This window comes from Lissotriton helveticus, chromosome 4_1, assembly GCF_964261635.1.
Source record: "Lissotriton helveticus chromosome 4_1, aLisHel1.1, whole genome shotgun sequence".
NCBI classification, from domain to species: Eukaryota; Metazoa; Chordata; class Amphibia; order Caudata; family Salamandridae; genus Lissotriton; species Lissotriton helveticus.
In genome coordinates this window covers 2,008,395,653-2,008,413,119 of record NC_136063.1, presented here as the reverse complement: position 1 = coordinate 2,008,413,119, position 17,467 = coordinate 2,008,395,653, and the positions used below count along the sequence as shown (strand labels likewise).

Below are 17,467 nucleotides of genomic sequence, written 5' to 3'. Positions count from 1 at the left end.
GGGTAGTCTCCCTTTTTATATTGCTTGGTCTTTGATATCAAGGGTTTAAATGTGAAAGAATAACTATTGTAAATGTTTTTATATTGTATAATGTTACTCTATGCTGTGACTTTTTTTTTCTTTTTTAACTATGTGGTTTCTTATTGTGCTTTTATGGCAGTATTGCCGAAATAAAGTTTTTGAACTGAACTGAATAAGATACATTTGAAAAGTATTGCATTACACAAACAATACCAATGCTGTGTTATTTTACACATTAAGAAGCAGTACTTGAGTAAATAAAAAAGAAGGCTAAGCACTCTGATCTACAGAGTAATAGACATAAATATACATCTGGAAGTAACTACATACTGCCCTAAATGGTGAGGGCCGTGATCCCTGTCATTCACACATGAACTAGCAGAACATACAGTGATAATGCACATTCACCGCGCTCGAGTGCGCCACTACATTCATGAACTCCACTAATACCTAAAAAAAAAGACCAGCAGTTCACAGACCAAGGAGAAAGGGTGATGCACCAGGCAATGTGTGAACTACATCAAATGGAAAACATGCTCACCGTAACCGGGTGAGGACTGAAATACAAGGTCACCTCCTTAAGGAAAAGGACATCAACAGCTCACATTGACCCAACGATTCAGCAGACACTCTCACACATACTAGCCTTTAAGGGAGCAGACACGCCATTCCACAGACTTCCTACCCTGGAAATACAGATGACAAAGTAGTCTCTGTTATTTACACATCTTGGTGAAAGTATCCACAGGTACCCAACAGCCACCAAGTGATATTCAAGTTATAAATGCATTAGCACGAGTTTTACAACTTGGATCCAAATCCATTAAAAGGTGGTCCAAACCCCTGCATTGAAGGGAAAGACGTAAACAACACTTATCCTCGTGTAGGATACCATACGTACTGTTCAAAAGGTGACAAAGTTAAATACAATTATGTATGATCACCGTCACTCACCAGTACACCTAGGTTCAACTGGTTGTGCAGAGCAACTTACACATACCCATACTATATCATGCCTTGGGTACAGGTGGCCTGACTGTACTCAAAGTAAAAAATTATGCAGGTAAAGAAAGTAAAAAGGAATCAATTATCTAATACACATTTACATATTTTGAAACATAATTTTGGGAGTATTATGTTTTCATAATATTAATTTTTGCTTCAAATATGAAAAGGACCTAGATAATAATATAGCCATGTAATGTAAGTTATATTTACATATCAGCTTTATATTATAGAACACTCCCCTTGCCATCTCATTATGTGGCAGTTTCACAGCAGACGTCTAAACCGTGCTCTGATTAATGCACCATACCTTTTTCATTTGGTTTTGTTATAATGTATTTTATTTCAGTTGAACAAATCCCATACATTATTTGCAACACCGAGGCGGATAAAGCTGTATATCCCTTGCAACATAACATTAACCCATCTGTATCTGGTTGGTCCCAAGGTATGTAATTAAGGGTAATGCATTCCTTCAAATAGGCGTACAAATTATCTGAATGTAAAATGTGTTTTCAATTTATTTATACTGCAACTTCAGTTGCAACCTTCCCAATGGATACAGGTAAAAGAGACCACTTCCCTTAATTTAACCTCTGTCAGACAAAGTTAAAGACATCGTAGAGCAAAGTTTGCCTAGATAACTCATAATTTATCATTAAATACATTGTGTATTCACATTTGATAACATAATTTCAAATGACCTAATATTACAGCTTTAACATTTGCATTTCAATCAGCTTTGTAAGTAAATATAGATACTAAGAATGACAAAGCAGCACCTCCAGTATCTCAAACAAGCAAACATTTGCTTGGCAACTTCATGTTCTCTTACAATACTTCAAAAACATCACTGGGAAGAGATGGTACTTGGGTGCAGCTAATGCTGCAGGCTGCTGGAGTGTACCTGCCCCTGTTACATATATGTTCTATCAATTGGGACTAGAAGCATACATTCGGACAGAGGCCTGTCACAATGTTCACAAGTAGAAGTCTGGAGCCATGAGGGGTGTTTCTCTAACAGTGCCTATCCTTGTGTTCTCAACATAGATTTATTAACCTGGGGGCCCTCGGGTTGTACAGTCAATAAAAGCAACACCATTCAGGGAGCAGATGAGCGGTGGGATCCCGCATGCACCCACTCAGTTGATTGCAAAATGTAGACAAGCTCCTGTGTTGTCTACTGGCATACAGCTCTGTTTTGCTTAGAGAGTGAGGCTCACCACTAAAGCCTTATGGTTCACTTGGTCAATATGTTTTTATAACACATGAATTAAAAATTATGTTACTTGAGGTGGATTGTTCACGTTTAATGAAAAGTTAAGCGGTGCAGTACATATACCTTCCTTGAATATTTACGAAGCAAAAAGTGAAAAGAATGCAAATTAAGGTGGTGAAATTTGGATTATGGCTATCTGCTCTACCCATTGAGTAACTACTTGAAGAACTTTTGGGACTAGTGATAATGTTAAAGGTAACAATGATATAAATAGATGAAAAGACATAGCTCCTCATTTAAAGTTTGGCAGGCGTCCAGCCGTCCATCAGGAAAGCAGCGTCTATTATTACTGCCAGTCTGTTGGACTAAAACCCACCAAATTTAGAGATTCCCTCCAACCTCCAAGTGATCACTGTACCTTAAAAGGGGCTGCTGGCATGAAGGCTCTTCTAAGTCCCAAAGGTTTGCTGAGTGGCCACTATGTTTCATGTAACTTCTCAGTATGTTTTTCAAAAATAAAAACGCCCAAAGTAATTGAAAATAGATCAGAAGGCTTTCATTGGTAGGCTCGAGCAGAGAAAAGCACATCAGACCGTCCACTCTAAATAGAGTCATTGGTCAGATATACTTACACAACAACCTCGAGTATGTTTGGTCATCTGTGGAAGGTCTCCACCGACAAAGCCAGAGGAGGACCTGATGGAAGAAACTTGAAAGTCCTCCTGACCATATGTAGAGCTTGTGGACCATCAGTTTGGTGGAGAGGATATTGTACCATATTTGTGGCAGAGTATCCTGTCCGACAAACTCTAAGAAACCCCCATAGTCACTTATTTACTCGATTTAAATAATGATCCTATTCCTCTGAGCCTTTACAAGCCAGCCCTGGTGAATTATGACTGTCTATCTGGAAAGTGGTATTCACCCAGTATCTGAGGATTGTGACAGGGAGGTCGAAGACATGAAGAACTGAAGATCACTAGTAAACAATTTAGCCATCAATTTTCAAAGGACTGCACATAATAATTCATTGATATTATGTTAGACCTTAAAGCTTCATACTACAATGAAATGTACAATGTCCACTATTTGTACTTCACTGAAATATCTTCCCTTGTGTTGTGTGAGGGATAGTCCCACTTTTTAAGCCAAGTTTGCCCAATATGTTTATTGTTTGCTACACAATTGCATGCATTAATGTAAGGTTATAGCAGTTAATGCCTATCACCTGAGTGATAAAATGTAAATACTTTGTGATTATGAAAATTATGGTGCAATACCAACAAACCAAATGAAGAACCTAAACCACAGAAATTAGACTGAGCTGTTGTGATGGACAAAATGTTTGTTGTGAATGGACAGCCACAAATTTTAGTATTAGGTCCTCATTCGCTATCAGGAACTGTAGACGGGATGAAGTTTATGCAGCAAGCTTTGATGCTGTGCTTGTATTTCTCACTTGTCTCACTATGAAGTGTGCTTACTATTCTGTTATGCTTTGGCTCAAAGGAGCCACTTGAGTTTATAAAAAAGGGCTTTCTAATGTAGCAGGCACGGTCCACCAGTCTTAAAGCAAGGAAGTACACTTACTTGTATTGCCTTTAAGAGTACGCACATATCAGTACTTACTGATATAACTACTCCTCTAAGATACAGGTATAGTTGTAAATTTGTATCCCACTGCTCATGCATTTCATGTGCAAAGGACTGTGGGGCCAACAATGCATAGTGGATTTTAGACCTGTCATCATTATGGTGGTCTTCCCTCAAATATTTTGCCTGATTATCTCCTCTTTCTGCTGCATCTGTTTGTTGTCCACAGGAATCTGGGCACTTTACCACTACTGACCAGTGCTAAAGTGCATGTGCGCCTCCCCTAAACATGGTAATATTGCTGTACACCCAATTGGCATATTTCCTTCACTTGTAAGTCCTTTTTACAGTGGTATACCATATGCCAAATGCCTGTAAACTACATGCTACAAGTGGGCCTGCAGTATTGCTTGTGCCACCCACACAAGTAACCTTGCAAACCTCTCACGGGCCTGACATTGCAGGGCCAGTGGGTACAGATTACTGCTACTTTGACTTATCTTTTCAAACTACTTGCCATGCCTTAAACTCCCCTTTTATTACACGTAAGTCACCCCTAAGTTAGGCCTTAGGTACCCCATAGGGCAGAGTGAGTAAAAGGTATGGCATGCACTTTTAAGTTTTGCATGTCCCTGGTAGTGAGAAACAGCTACATTTATTTTTCACTTCTTTGAAGCATACTTCTCGCATACACTTTTAAGCTGTGGTTCCTGATTAGAATGGAGTAGCTGAGTCATGTTTTATATCTTTGGAATGATAATGATAAATCCTCTTTACTGTTGAAGATGGATTTACCATCACTATCCTCTTACTCCTCTGTGTGCTTGCAGCCTGTCTCCAGTACATGTCTGGGGTGTGTGACAGCTTCAATTTGTGCATTCCCTCTAAACAGCGACAAACACAGGACGGTTTGGTGTGTCTGAGCCCTCATCTGCATACTGATGGCTCTTCCAGGGCTGAAAGGGAAGAATGGATTGACTCTCACATGTGAATAGGTAGTCAACTAATCCCATACAAAGGGATGATTACCCCCCACAGATAGTATGGAGCCAGGGCTGAGGATGAAAGGATACTTGTGCACTTCAAAGAACTTTCTTTGAAATGACCCCACTTAAAAAGGCTTCTGGATCTACAACTGGACTCTGGCAGCAGAACTGCTGTGCTGTAGCAAGTACTGACACTCTGCAGGACTGCTGACCTGGAAGACCTGCTTTTTTGTGCTGACCTGGTGCCTGCTGCTCTCTGACTGGGTTGAGGAGATCTGGACTCTGTTTTTGCTCCAAAATGATCTCCAAGGGCTTATTGGCTTGCCTCCAGTTGCTTGAGACTCAGGGATATCAAAGTCTCTACCCAGGCTTCTGTGAATGGTTTACTGGAAGTGGACTCAGATACTTACATCATGAAAATCGATGCATCTCCAGTCTGCATGCATCAAAAATGTTGGATCGACCCGATTGCGGGAGTAGAATCAGCGCATTGCTCTGGGATACAATGCATTTCCTTGAGAGCATGAAGCCCTTTCTTTGACAATGCGGAGAAATCTGGTGCATCACACTTCAGAACCTATGCATCTAGGCTCTATTGAATCGAAGCATCGCCACCACTGCAAGATTGACATCGACGCATAGCTTGGCGCTTCGCTCGACTGCGCCACGCATCTTGCTGTTGTGACAAGGATAAGGTAATTTGTTCACCAGGGCCCATGTGGGTCATGTAGCTGGCCCACGCTCCAAAGCAGTTGGCCTGATTTACTGACTTTGCCCCAGTCCAATATGTTCACATAACCTCAAATGATGCGTATTGCTTCTAAGCACTATAATGTATTTTATTCTTTAAAAATTCATGACTCGAATTCTATACATTGGATGTTTGTCATTTTGGTCTTGATTTATTTATAACATTATTGTGTATTTATTCTAAACCAGTGGAGAGTCCTTTTGTGGTGTTTTCATTGCGTTACTGTGTGTGTGGTTGCACAAATACTTCACGCATTGCCTCTTCAGATGAGCCTGACCGCTGTGAGCTACCAGAGGGTGAGCAAAGGTTATCTTTTAGTGCGTATCTGACTCACCCTGACTAGGACTGTGGCACCTGCCTGGAGAGGGGGCATACCTCTGCCAACAAGAAACCCAATTTCAGTGGTGCCATTCTGCGCTCTGCTTTTAATGTGACTTCCCTGGGTCAATCTGGTGTCCATACAGAGTGCCATTTGGACTGTGGGAGATACACATGTGTAAATGTAAGCACATCCCTCTGGTTAAAAGGAGTGTACTGAAATCTGCACTCACCATATTTTTTGCATTGCCCTGAGCCACATCTTTTTTTGTTATTGCAAGTAGGTATTCTGAGCCTGCTCCAACTGAGAAAGGCACTCGCATAGGAGTAGTTTTAAATGCAAAGTCAGAGTGAGAAATATTTACAGGTGTGTGTGTGTCAATGTCTGTGCACATGCAGGTTTTCTGTATTCTAAACTACTTGATCCTTGATTGCAAATACTGACATATTTACAGTTGTGTGTGTGTGTGTGTGTGTGTGTGTGTGTGTGTGTGTGTGTGCTCGCACACATGCAGGTTTTCTGTATTCTAAATACAATGACATTCTATGAAATGCATAGTGTTTACTCTCATAAATTCTTTTTTGCATGCATAGGTCCAATGTTATGTCCCTTAAGCTCACCAAACTTCGTACATAGCATAAACAAGACACAATACTTCTGCGACTATAACATTTCAGTACTTAAATTGGGTGTTTCTACTTAAGTATCGCTTGATTTCTGCACCTGTCAAGAACGATTAATAACGTATCTGTAACTGTATTTCATTTGTATTTTCCTTGGCGTGGATAAGGCACAGATGACACAAGAGTGCCTTGCACAGATATAGAGAAAAAACACAACGCTAGTATTCCATGTGTACTGTCTCTAACAATTTTTAATAATATATCTGACAATAAATGTGAATTTCCTTTCAAGCTTTCCCCAGATTCGCAGCATGTGCCTGCATCTAATCAGATGACATAAAAATCTATGTGACATGTCCCTTTAACATGTGTTGTCAAACACTGACAGACACAACATGTATGTATGATGGATTGTCAGAGGGTGCAGTGTGAAAGGCACAATCCACGGAAATGTCAGGAGATCTACCTTGATTAAACGAGAATTCTAAAATATCAACGTGACTATATTTTTTATTCAGGCTGTGAAAGAATGCAGTAGGCCTGTGTTACAATAAAAAAATAATCCCTGGCAAGTGCTTCAGTGACCACAGATTCCGTAATTTCCAATCATATCTTTGAAACCTTTTCGTGGAACTACAGTAAAATATATATTTTTTGCTTTAATTTTATATCTAACGTAACTCCTGCAAGCCATAATCTGCACGAAAGCAGGGCTAACATGATTGACAGCTTGCATTAGTAATGAACAGGTCAGGAGACAGCTGCCAAGAACTCAAAACAAGGTCACTGCGTTCCAATGCTGAAATACATTAGCCTCTAATCCTACATGGGAATGTTCCTATGGCAAAGCAAAGGCCTTTCAGAATAATTATGCTGATAAACCGTATTTTAAATTATACTACCCGGGTTTCTTCCTTTTTCTGATAAGAATATTTGCCCACATACATAATAAAAATATGATGCCTGACATAACTCAGACAACAAGAAAGAAATGCTGGAACAGCAGGGTTCATGGTGAATCAGTGATCCACCGAAATTCTAACTAGAAGTATTACATACAAGCTAACTAACACACGTTATAAGGATTAAAGTGAGTTCCCTAAACTATTGTATTGCAAAATTAACGGTCTACAAGATAAGGACAGGTAAATCAAACCGACACAAAAGAAGGACCAGCATACAAAATAACTACACATAAAACCATTAGAAGAAAGATTCTGTCCCCTAGAGGATGTCTTACGCGTGTTGAGTGGTTTAATTATGATGTTTTATATGCTTGATTTGACAGCGAAATAAAATCAGGGAAAAAAGGTCATTTTGGATAGCAGGTGATGGCTGTCATTTTTCCCTTCTGCGTGTATGCAGCATTGCAGCATACTGACACCTCAAAGATACATTTAGACATTTGACATCATGAAAGTCATACTAAGCATTGCTTTACGAGGGCCCCCTGCTAGGTCTGAGAGTGTGAGGAGCCCTTTGTAGCTGACAGCAGATGGCGCGGATGTGTGATATGTGGCGAAATCTCTCATTACCATGCCCCTCTTCCACCCACCGAGTGACCCGCAGAGCACGCAGTCTTTCTTCCAGCTCTTTCCAAACGGAGGCAGAGAAAGAACTACCCACGCAGGCATATGAAAGTGCTGCTGCCTAACAAACGTTCAGGGAAATCGGATTAATTTACTACATTCCCTTAAAAAGCCCATGACTTCACACAAGGTAAACACATTTGCTCTTTCGCATACATTAGCTTCAGTATTGTTCATTAGTGAGTTTGCTTCATGTTTTCTTTATTTAGGTGAATCCTTGATAAGGATTTTGTTAAAAGATAAAAGGCCATATGTATCAAGCACAAATGTGTTCCTTAAATGCAATGTAAGAAGCATCAAAAAAGTGCAATTTCACCTTAAGGAATCGAGAATGTCTCCCCATTCATTCCTATGGGCCTCTAGGCCCATAGGAATGAATGGGAAGGTATTCTTTAATTGCGAATTGCAATTTGAGATTCGCAATTAAGGAATATGTAGGATTCGCAAAATGTATTGCAATTCCTACATACATAGCATTTTGCGATTCTCAAATAGCGATTTGCAAAAAATCGCTATTTGAGAATCGCAAAATGACTTTTTGATACATATGGCCCAAAGTGATTCATAGTCAAAGGTTGGGTCATATAACTTTTTCAAACTGTTTGCCGCTTTTAGACCTACTGCAAAAACATGTATGTTATATGGACTCGACAAAAATCTGTTTGCTCTATTTCTATAACCCAAGTGAAAAAACCAGATCCAAAACCATTTTTTTTTTGCATTGGTGCAAACTGTATGTGCCATATTGAATATTTTATTTTTTTCCAACATTTTCAAATTACGAACTTTGAGCTGGTGCAAACAGAGCAACGATCTAACAGGCCAACCAGTGCAACTGTTGTTTGCACTGTGCAAATGTGTTTTGCACTAATTAGAGAATACGAACATTGTATTTTGTGCAGCCCATGCTGTCCAAAATGTTGCCCTAAAATTGCACTGGCCTCATTGAAGTCTGTATAATAAATCTCACTGCAACATGGCCCATGAGAAGGGAGCGTATATCGCAGTTATGCTGCAAAACCGGCCCCCAGGGGTCAAAACCCAGCCCCACCCTGGCGACCCACTGGGAAAACGCCTGCGCCCGCAATGGCCAGTCCGGCCCTGCAGATGGGAATGAGATGAAAGGGTCGTGATGTGTTGAACTCCCAGCAGGTTGAAGTATAATGGCAATTGTGGGGGCTGCGATGTGGAAGCAGGTGGGATGCTAGCTGAAGGGTGTGAGAGCTGGACGAATCAGGAGGCTGAGAGGCAGAGAATGAGAAGTACCAAAGACAAGGGAGTAGCCATGTTAAGCGTCACCATCAGAAGTCAGTTAAATAAGTGCTACAAGGCTAATTACTAGGTAGTTTACTTCAACCTATATCTGGGGTGTATGAGCTGTGCTGGGACCGTGTAAGGGAGAATGTAGGGAAAACTGAACTAACGTTTATTCCACCGCTCTGATGGCAGCATTTGTTATATTTACGAATGAAAAAAAAGTAATCTGCAAAGTGTAGATTGTGACTGTGGGAAAACGAAGCAACACAGATTTTACTTGGGCAATTACAAAACAGTCGCTTGTATAATGGACACAGCGTTTTTCTACATGAAGTGTAACACATTTAGCAAATTAGTGGTAAACCTGCCTACAGAGTTAAATATGTACAGAATGAAATCAAAGACAATTGCTTTTTATTTACATATTGACAAATTACGATGTTTCATTGCTTTCCATTTAGGTACTCTTACAAAGCTAGTTTGTCATTTCAAGATTATACTTTCCATCTGCAAAAGGAATACGTGTTTCTCACAATTTAGGTGTCTACCAACAGATTGTCATTTGTTGTTTTAAATTTTCAATCAGAAAAGTATCTAAAGTTATGGCAACATTACAAGGCAAGAAAAAGAATGGAACTATGCTAGGTTACAGCAGCTATACGTGGCTTTAGAATGATGGGAATGAGAGGGGAACTGAAGTCTACAAAAGTCTCTAGGATTCGTTAATCCCTAAACAATAACTTTCAAACAAGATTACAAAACAATACGCTTACAGAGAGGATAGCTAACATTAGGGCATTTGTACACCAAATGGATCATTCTATTAACTGCTTGCCCTAAAGAATCATAATAATGGAGATAATAAGGAAATGCCTAAGGCTTGGGAATATTAATAGGGAAGTGAATACTGCAGGTAGAGGAAATCATTTTTTGCAAAGATCAGGAAAAAGGTCCATTACGGATACTCTTTATTTACCTTTTCCTCTCCTCTCTTTAATCCCTACTAACAATTCTCCTTGTATCCTTGTATAACTCTGGAGCCTACCTTAATGTGTATAAGGTAGATTGAGAAATGGTTCTACTTGCAGGTGAAGCATCCTCCGCCAGGCACATGAAGTTGCTTTGAGGGTGCATGTTGTGGTTTGCTCAATTGTCTTTCTCACAACCCTGACATCTCTCTCTCTTTCTCTCTCTATGTACTACAAGCCAAAGCTGTTGACATGTCTAACTGTTAGTAAACTGGATTATTTCTACTTATTACTTGCATCATCATGGTAATGGTGAGTGATTGTGTCCCCGGCCCACCATAGAATACCTTGAGAACATCTTGAGCTGCACTAGCATCTGTAGCTCTAGGTGGTGTCTGTCAAGCCTGGCAGATTATCATTTGGGGGCTGCCTGTTTCTATCACCACAAACTGGTGCCAAATGGGAACAGAAAAATCTGTTCTGCCTTGTGCTTCCTCTAGCAAGTCAGGAGGCAGGAAATCAAAGCTGGATACTGGGAATATATAAGACGCTATTACATTAACAAAGCCTTATAAGTGAAATAACATCTCCTACTTCAAAATTGACTGCATCTTAAATATAGCAGTTTAAATTACAATGCTACCTCAGTTTCAAGTATATGCGAGAAGAAAATGTGTAAATCAATATAAGCGTATGTCCCCCAGTATGTATACAATGTGTAGCCCAAAGGTAGGGTCTTCAATGCTGTGTTGATTAAAACGTACCACATAAATGACTGCTATTAGATTGAAGCAACAATGTAAAAAAGTATGCCATGAAGAAAACTTTGTCTGAAAATCACTCTGAACTATACACAATTAGAGATGGCACTTATATTTATTAACCTTTTTTAATATGCCTTTTACATGAAATATGGTTTCCATTATGTTAATGTATCCAATTTATAAATAATCATACTTTTTCAATTCCTTTTAGTAGCTGTGATATTGTTTGTATATTTGACCTCTTTCACTTTTATGGCATGTGGAGCAAAAGGTTGTACATGTACACAGTCACGTCTCTAGACTACATCCTATTGCAGCAGGTCAGTTTAATAGGGTGATGATGGGCGAATTCACATTCAGGACTTAGCATTTTTTCTAACCCACTACCATCCATCAGGGCACCCATCAATGTAGTTGGGACTGATTTAAACAATTGATTACACACTAAGTTTACAGTTACACTCCTTGCGCTCCTAGAATTATTGCATTTATCAGTAAGCATGAGCGCAAAATCCGCTCCGATCGCGGATTTTGCGGATTTTCGGTAAATTCGCGGTCCGCGAACTCTCGCGAATTTACCGAAAATCCGCAATCCGCAAGCGGCGGATTCCGCGGTCAAAAGTTCAAAGCCTAATTTACGATGGCGCCGGCAAGCTGCCAGCGCCATCCTCAAATAGTTACTTAATTAGCTTCAACAGGAAGCTCTAATAGATAAGATAAAGCAGGGGCTCGAGCGCCTGCTTTATTTTATCAGTTGGAGCTTCCTGTTGAAGCTAATTAAGTAACTTTTTCAGGATGGCGCTGGCAGCTTGCCGGCGCCATCGTAAATTAGGCTTTGAACTTTTGTTGGGGAAAAACGGTGGTGTCAAACGGTGGTGTCTTCTTGAATAAATATGAAGGGCAGGGTTCATTCTGGCACGACGGTCCTGGCACAAAAAATAAACCTCAACAGGAAACACTTGCAGATATCAATAAAGCATGTGCCCTAGTTGAAGCTTAAATTCAGTGACTCATTCATCAGCCCAAAAACAATCGTGAGCGTTGTGGAGGCTGGGCAGGTGTGCCTTCTTCCCAAATATACCATCGAAAATCCGCTGTGATGCAGGCCAGAGGCATTTGCATCTTTGACTTTCACGAGCACTATCCCCTTGCTGCTCTGATCGGTCTCTGACCTTTTAGGGTGCCCTCTTCCCAAATATACCATCGAAAATCCGCTGTGATGCAGGCCAGAGGCATTTGCATCTTTGACTTTCACGAGCGCTATCCCCGTGCTGCTCTGATCGGTCTCTGACCTTTTAGGGTGCCTTCTTCCCAAATATAGTATAATATACCATCGAAAATCCGCTGTGATGCAGGCCAGAGGCATTTGCATCTTTGACTTTCACGAGCGCTATCCCCGTGCTGTTCCTGTGACCAGGAGCTTCTGTCTCTTAATCTGCTGCTCTGATCGGTCTCTGACCTTTTATACACACAAGAGGCATGTGCGCTCGCATGGAAGCCCCGTCCGTTTGGCCCCGCCCACACACTCGAGGAAGCCCCGCCCCCATATCCGCCGATCCGCAAAATCCGCGGATTTTGCGGATCCACGATCCGTGAATCCGCAAATTCGTGAATCGTGGATCCGCAAAATCCGCCCATGCTTATTTATCAGTCATCACTTGTTTGCACCCACCTAAATTAATTCTCCATTTATGCCTTCTGGACCTACCCAGCAGAGGCCCTGGAGGCACATTGAGGATGTTAATCAAAGTCTCTTAAAGAAACCCCAAATCAATAGAACTGAAATGTCTACCCCGAATTTTGCATACAGGTCCGTGACTATGCAACGCCATAGGGGAGGATAACCTCTTTTGGGCATCTACTTTTGTGGAACCCACCTGCTTGCTCGCAATCAGCCCCCGGGACTGCAACGTCGTCCTTCCCGCTCTAGCTGTCAGGACGCAGGTGCTGGGGACCACAAATCCCAGCATCCTCCACCGGCGCCTGTCAACAGCATCATCACCAAGCGCCAGGAGGCGCTTAAAAACACTCCAGGACTCCCGCAGCGCAGGACGCTCGCGGGCATGCCCGGGTGCTGACCGGGCGAAACCCGAGCCAAGGGCGGGCCTGTCCTCGCCCGCCAGAGACTGGCTGAGACTGGACTGGGCTACCCCCCTAACGTTTGAATATTGACATATGTGGGGTAAGCCCAATTATTGTGTTAAACCCAGTTTAGAGGGTGTGTGACCCAGTAGCAGTTAAATAGACTGTTTTCTTGCTTATACTTCTTCCTGGTCCTTAATTACTGTGTTTCTTTGTTTTTGCAAGTTGAGAGTTATGGATAAAGTTATGAGTAATCGCAAGGGCCCTGCAGCCACATCGGACACCTTTATCATAAGAGCAGAATCATTATTGAACCACGAAATCCAACTAGTAGAAAGGCGGCTATCACTTGACCCTACTAATTCCTCTACAAATAGGTTACTGCTTTCCCCTAAACCTAGAGACAATTTGTAAACAATCCCGCTGAGTCCTATAATAATGGTCCAAAATGACTCGCGGCTATCAAATACTCCCACAATTTCCCCGCAAGTATCGTTAGAGACGAAGAGTAGCTCATCTAGTCCTGGTATAACATCCAGGCTATGGAAGCAAAGTTTGCCTGTGGGGAAAAAGGGGCAAGAACAGCGGGTACGCAAGAAAGATAATCCTGCTGTGAGGAACTCAAAGGTGAAGAAAGGTGGGGGCCAACTATAGAAACAAAATTAGACTGTTATGTAGAAGCACGAATGTTATCAAAAAATACAGTTGGCACACAGACAGAGCCAGATCATGCTCCATTTACCTTGCAGACAGAGGAAATAGTGGGAAGGTTAGAGCACACAATAAAAATTTCCCTAGAATCTGAGCTCAAGGCAAGGCTAAGTCAGTTGGAGGATCGCATGAGTGCGAACTTGCTAGATAATAAAATGGAGCAGCTGAATACTATATTAGGCACTCGAGGTTGAGTGACGGCCTTACTTGCATAAATACGAAGGAGGGAGGTCCCCAAGCACAGACACAATTGCAAATACAATCACAAATGGAGGGTTGGGTCACCAGTGGTAGGGATGGAACACGCAGGCGGGGTAACGTGTCCAGAGATGTACCTCTACTTAAATCTAACAACTTGGAATACCGCAATGAGGGGCACATTTAGGGCAGACTACATAGCTACTACTATAGCTGGAACAGAAATGATCCTGAAAAATAGACCGCAAGTTCAAATAGCCCCTGATAGACCAGGTAGTCATTCTGGTAAGACAGTAATATACAGTCCAAAAGCTATAGATGAATACCCAATGAGGAGGTTATACAGTTACCCCCATCCTCATGTCCATATGTATTGGTGTTAGCTGGAGTGCCTACCTTACGAAGAGAGCAGAAGGAAACTTGAGTTAACCTACGGAATAAAGTAGTGGACAGGTTATCGAAATTTAAACGTTTCCGCCCACTAAACAGTGAAGATATTTTTATGGTTCATAGAGCCGGGTGGCTGGGGCAATCGCCCGAAGAAAATAAGAGAAGATTGCATAGTGGTTAACTTTAGACACCCCCAACTGGTTAGGAATATATTAAATGTCCAAGAAGAGACCTCGCTCAAAAACCCTTGTATTTGTACTCTCCCATTAGGTTATTTTTATAGACCACTGATAGGGAGCAGTACTAATAATGTGGGCACTCCTCTACTTGCAAATAGTTTTGAAAGACTGTTGTCTTTAGATGATCAAGACTGACTATACAAAGCCAATACCTATGCAGTGCCCCGGTTAGATTCCTCTGGGGTACCTTGACAGTGCATAGAGGTATAGAGTGCTCCAATGGTTAAGACAAATGAGCCATTAAGGCAGAGGGAAATGGAGCCTGAATTGATACTACAGGTTTCCAATTTAAAGCCACACCTGGAATATCCTATGGATAATAAGAATTTAATACAATCGAATAAAAATATAGGAGTTAGGTGATATTCAACCATAGAACTGAGCAAGAATTTGGAAGTGCAGCTCATCTCATGGAACATAGCAGGACTAAATAGGAATCTAACCGATATGATATGGAATGAATACATAGAACAGAGTGATATTATTCTCCTGCAGGAGACTTGGTTACTGGAAACACCCCATAGAATAGGCTTTAAGACGTTCAGTGTGGACGCTAGCCCATCACTAGGGGACAGACCATCAGGGGGACTGGTAATATGGATACGAATCACACTCGAAATTGATATTGTTCCATTGTATATACCATCATGTGATCTGTTGGGTCTAAAAATGGTTACCAGGAATGGCGAAGACTTATATTTATTTAACATCTATAATAGGCCAAGTCGTACCAACAAAGAATCACTAGTAATGGCGCTTACCTTCGGATAGGCCAAATGCACATACATTCTGTAGAGGCAGCTCGTGGAGCAATATTGATTATATATTGGTTTCTGTAGAGTCCTGGTCATATGTTGTAGTCCTTAAAATTGACCCCAGATCTGAGAGTGATCAACAACCCTTAAAGCTTACGATAACCTCACAACTTTTCGTATCTATCGAGGTGGTTGAAAGAGATTAGCTATCCTGCATAGAGACAGGTTCCAATGCCATATTATGCCTTTATCTGACTCCAAGGACGCTATCCAGGTGCTGTATTTTTCATTACATGACTCTTCTATCTCTCCATTTAACGGGATTCTGGTCTATCGTCCGCCTGGTCCTAGAACAGACTTTAGCATAAAACTGCTTCAGTTCCTGGAACCTTATTTTGGCCATGAGAATTTAACGATTCTGGGTGATTTTAATTTTCACTTAGAGTTGTTGGAGACTCATGACACTTCTGCCCTGCTGGAAGCGCTGACAGCATGCGGACTCACCCAACTGGTGAAAGGACCCACCCACCGAGCGGGGCATACGCTCGATGGGATCTTTTCTAATGACCAGAGACTGTCAGTAACGGATCCTTTTTTTCTTTCCTGGTCAGACCACCTGGCCGTTCCTTTCAACGTGGCCTTCCCTAGCCAGGAGATCCTTAGGAAAGTTCAGAGTACTTTTGAAGTACGTAGGAATTTCAAAAACATCGGGGAACACTCCTTTGACCCGTAGATCCCTAGTCTGTCTTCTATTCGGGAGATGGATCTTCCCTTGGCGGTGCCGCATTATGACAAAATTCTTACTGAGGCCTTGGACGAACTGGCACCGGCTCGGTCCTGCTACTCAGCTAGGAAAAGACCCTCAGCCCCTTGGTTCTCTGAACAGTTAAGACTCCGTAGACAGGAAGTAAGGAGGCAAGAGCGTCTATGGCATGCTAGTTGGGATTTAAAAGACAGGGAAGCCCATAAAACCCTGCTTAAAAGATACAAGCTGGAAGTTATCAGGACCAAACAAGATTACTTCACGGCCCTCACTGCTTCCCTTTCATCTCCCAAAGAGCTCTTCAGGATCGTGGACTCTCTTACATCTCTTCAGGTCCCCGATCCTGTTATTTCATCTCAGGAGCTCTGCAATGACATAGCTCTCTTCTTTCAGTCCAAAATATCGGACATCTTTACTTCCTTGGAGGAACAGAGGCTATCAATGGCTGAGTCACCGGCTACCGTGGTCTTGGACGCTTCCTCGGCAGAGTTTCCTTCGGCCGGTTGTCTGGGATCCTTTCCTCCGCTTTCCCTACAAGATCTTGAGACGCTGCTTGACAATACTAAGTCAGGGTCTCCGCTGGATGTCTGCCCTCTTAAGATCCTGAAGCAGTGTAGAGGAACTCTCTTACCCCCTTTGCTTGACATCATGAATGGGGTAATGAGGGAGGGTGTCTTTCCACAGCAGTGGAAAAATGCAGTGGTAAAACCACTGCTTAAGAAACCCTCCCTAGATCCTGGGGTATTAAAGAACTTTCGCCCCATCTCACTGCTCCCGGCTCCCGCGAAGATGTTAGAGGCCCATTTAGTTCTCTTTGTGGAGAACTCGGGCTGTCTGGATCCCTCCCAGCATGGGTTCAGGAGGGAACACAGCACCGAGTCTGCCCTCACCCTGGTGCTCGATTCCATCCGTATGAGCGTGGATGGGGGTCGGACATCCCTCCTGATCCTTCTGGACCTCACGGCTGCCTTCGATACCCTTTCTCCCCGTGTTCTAACATCTCGACTGGGTGAGATTGGGGTCCGGGGGGCAGCCCTGGGGCTGCTTTCCTCTTTTCTCGACCACAGAGAGCAGAGGGTAATGCTGGGAAAATTTCTATCTCCATCCCTGTCTGTGCAATGTGGGGTCCCTCAGGGGTCGGCGCTTAGTCCCACCCTTTTTAACATCTACGTGACCCCCCCTTGCCAGACTTATTAGATCCTTTGGGATGGAGGTAGTTTCCTATGCGGATGAC

The 17,467-nt window shown here is 42.2% G+C and overlaps 1 protein-coding gene across 1 annotated transcript in view; it reads right to left on the bottom strand.

Annotated features, from left to right (window-relative positions):
* Window positions 1-17,467, bottom strand: part of AFF2 (ALF transcription elongation factor 2) — a 971,857-nt gene that overhangs the window by 168,102 nt on the left and 786,288 nt on the right. The window lies entirely within an intron of this gene.